The following is a 3,660-nucleotide window of genomic DNA, read 5'->3' as shown; positions in this document are numbered from 1 at the left end:
TAAATGTCCCTGCAGTTAAAACACTTCATTTTTTCCGTAGTAACAAATTACGTAATCATAATCCTCCCCAGATAGCAGGTAGTAATCGGCCCGAGCTCAGCTCCAACTCGGCGCCTCCGGCTCCGACTCAGCATCGGCGAGTATTATCCGGGCCGAGTCTGGCACGCAGCTCGCTCCCGCACATGCGTTTGGGATGTGGCTGTTAAGCACTGGCCCGATTCCGGTCAACCACATCTGGCCCGAGTCTGTCTGTAGAGTCCGGGCCGCTTCTGGCAAGGATTCGGCTTGTTTAACTGATGACAATCGTAAAAACTCCTGATCGAAACTCCAATCCAGGTGGTGGCGGTAATGCTCCAAAAAGCAGGTTGCCAACCGCCACGAAGATTACAAGAAGAAAAAGAAGTTTGTTCTTAACATTGGATTCCGGTCAGAAAGGTAAGGTTTTTACTGTTTGTGTCATTTATACTATGCAAATTCATTGCTTAAAACATTTTTCACAGTGTTAGGTTGTAACAGTGTGTGGTATATTAAAACGATTTCATACAAAATGCAACTTGTTGTAAAGAAACACGACTGAAGCTAATTGCTATACAAACGGGAGAAAGTGCCTGTTCCTTTGTTAGGTTGAAACAGTGTTTAGTAACTGAAAACTATTTAAGTTATTTTAAAGAAACATGACTAAAAACTAATCGGTGTGTATGCTTATTTCTGTAGACGAATCTGTTAACACTAACATGTGCTTTTAACTTCTGAGTTAACTAAACATTATAAAGTACCGCGTGTTGAAAAAAAAATTTTTACAGGCGTGTACTTATCCAAAAGTATTATGTGATTGTGTAAATAAAACTGAATCATTTTGGATTCATACAATATTATTGTTTAACTTGTTATGTAGTGCATCACAAAAAGTGATCGAAACTCGACACTGTTTACTATTCTCTTTAAATTATCTAAGAGAAATATATTAGTACGTGCTTTAATTCATGTGTGTTAGTCTATGTGAATCAATTATATCTTATGTTCAAACAGTAATTTGCGCATGTAAAACTGAAAGCAGATTTTGATGGGTTTTTTTGTTTGGTTATTGACAGTTATAAATTCTGATTTAAATAAATAGGTAACAATATTTTTTCGGTGAAGTCTTATTGTTCTTGTTTAACAAAGGTTTGTGAGGTCATTTTGCAGCACATCACAGAGACAAAAGATGCCAATGGCACGCTCTTATGAACATGTGAATAGGCATGTTATAGTTGGGTGCTTAAAGTCCGTTAAAAACTGTAAACTGCTGATACATTTTCAACATACTTGAGCTTTTTAGACTTTACTATTTGCTTCACAAACGGCAGAAATGGTTTATTGTTATTAGCTATCATCATCAAACTTTTCCACAATGGTAGGTTAACAGTGTTTAGTAACTTACAACTATCTGATCCAAAAGGTTTCTTATTTTAAAGAAATATGACTGATTGACTTAATCTGCTTTCCTATTGGTTTCATAAACTGGTTTGTGCATTGTGTCACAAAGTGATTAGAACATTTACTGTTATTGGCTTTCATCTGACTCAAAGTAAATCAAAAGCATCTGTATTCATCCAGTAATGTCTAGGTTTTAAATAGAATTTTGGGCTTATGCTAATTGGGTAGAATATATTTCAGGCTTTTTCTGAATAGTCATTATTAATGTTTATATTGATTCAAGTGAAGATAAACATTTGTATAAAATGTTGTATGTTTGTTTGTTTGACAGTCCACAACAAGATCCTTGAGCAAGATCAAACAAGTTTGGCACAGAAGAGGTCAGTATATGCAAGTCATGGCTGAAATCATGCATGTGCTTAGCCATCTTACAAATCTGTGTCTAAGATTCATAAGGCTGTCACTCTGCATGAATCTCTGAATAAATCTTGTGCAACCTTCAGGGTGCTGATAATTTGTAGTATAGGTATTATAGCCATTGATTAACTTTGATAGTATTTAAGAATTTTAACTTTTCTTTGGGGGAGATTAAAAACAATGTGATTTTTTATTATAGAAACATCCAAAAGCAACTATGATGTCTGACTGGCATACAGATGAGGACGATGATCGCCTGTCATACACCTAAAAAAAGAACAGGTTTGTTTGCAATTATTTTAAACACATACTGTCAACATTATTTTATAGATCTATTACAACCTGCGAGTTTGGCCCTGGCACTATACTAAAATGATGTTTTGTTTTGTAAATGTATCTGATCATGGTACATAAAGCTCAACTATAGGGACAGTGATGAAGAAAAATTATTTAAAACAAGGAGGCTCGAAAAAAAAAAAAAAAAAGCAGATATGAAGATTTCAGGAATTGATGCAGCACCGCAAGTACCATCATCACCAGAATTCTTAAGACCACCATCAAGATGCACAGATGCTGAACATTCCAGTATGGCTATGAACATTTACAGTCCTTGTTCCAGCGCAGTTGGAGATCAAGACAGAACTTGTTGCAGCTTGTCATGTCTTTGTAGGAATTGAAGACATCACTAAATTTGTTAAGGTTTAATGCAGCTAGAAAGTAAAGATCAACTAGAGAATATCAGCCGTATATAACCCACTGTTGTATTTACACAAGTTGTATGAGAATAAGCTACAGGTTGATTTATACTGATTCCTTATTTTTCTTTTTTAGCACGACTATAGTTTTAAAATTATGTGACGTCATAAAGCAGCAGCTGGGCCTGATTCTCACAGCAAAACCAAAACAGACGTGATGAAATTCCAGATGTAAACACATTTGACCTTCCTTTGTCCAATTTGATATGGAAAAGCTTGAAAATCAACTAAAGGAGCAGCCCGAACAAATGAAGAAGCTGGTAAGTTCAAGCTCTTGCTTATTTCAAAGTGTTTTAAGTTTAATTATTTATTTGTTTATTTGTTTTTGTTTTTTTGCTTCATAGGGAGCCTACTTTGGAATCATTGGTGTTTTCCATTAAGGAAGCAGATTGGTGTATCCTGGGAAAACTTTTGGCTAACTCCTTGTCTAAACAAATGAACTAGAGCGGGGCAAACCAAAATGTGGCCTTTCGTGCACTCCCCCTTAGGACTGTTTAGTCAGTAAGTTGGTTTTAAAAATCTCTATATAGTCCCATTTAGGTTGTACTTATGTGAGCAAGCATGTTTCTTTTTTCTTTTTCTTTTTTTGTACTTGTTCACTAATTATTATCTGTTTATCTTTTAATCACAGATGCAGTGAGAACAAATGTCCATACCACACCACAGATAAAGAAGTGGAAAATGCATTACAAGGTGGCTACAACTTCCTTCCCTGTCAGGAGCAAGGAAGAAGAGAGCTCTACACACACACACACACACACACACACACACACACACACATTATTTATATATATTTATTCTCACTCATGTCTTGCTAATTAAGTTGAGGTCTTTATACTTCTGCAATTTTACATTTATATATTTCTTTATTATTATTATTATTATTATTATTATTTGAATGTTTTATTTAAAAAATGTTTCAAGATGTTTTTTCAGAATTCAACAGTTCTTTTTTACAATTTTGACTTGTATATTTTATGTATTATCAGGTATTTGTAAGATGTTTCTTGCTATATCTTAAATTGGTTTCTATATTCATGTTTCTATAAAATTTAGCTGTTTTAAGATGTGT

General features: G+C 34.5%; 1 long non-coding RNA gene across 1 annotated transcript; it reads left to right on the top strand.

Annotated features, from left to right (window-relative positions):
* The first annotated feature begins 377 nt into the window (after positions 1-377).
* Positions 378-2,146, top strand: LOC141379051 (uncharacterized). Its single transcript, XR_012394991.1, has 3 exons — positions 378-435; positions 1,748-1,796; positions 2,033-2,146. It is a non-coding gene; the product is annotated as an uncharacterized lncRNA (long non-coding RNA).
* The last annotated feature ends 1,514 nt before the right edge of the window (positions 2,147-3,660 follow it).

This window comes from Danio rerio, chromosome 19, assembly GCF_049306965.1.
Source record: "Danio rerio strain Tuebingen ecotype United States chromosome 19, GRCz12tu, whole genome shotgun sequence".
Classification (NCBI taxonomy): Eukaryota; Metazoa; Chordata; class Actinopteri; order Cypriniformes; family Danionidae; genus Danio; species Danio rerio.
This window is presented reverse-complemented; position numbering and strand designations above follow the sequence as displayed.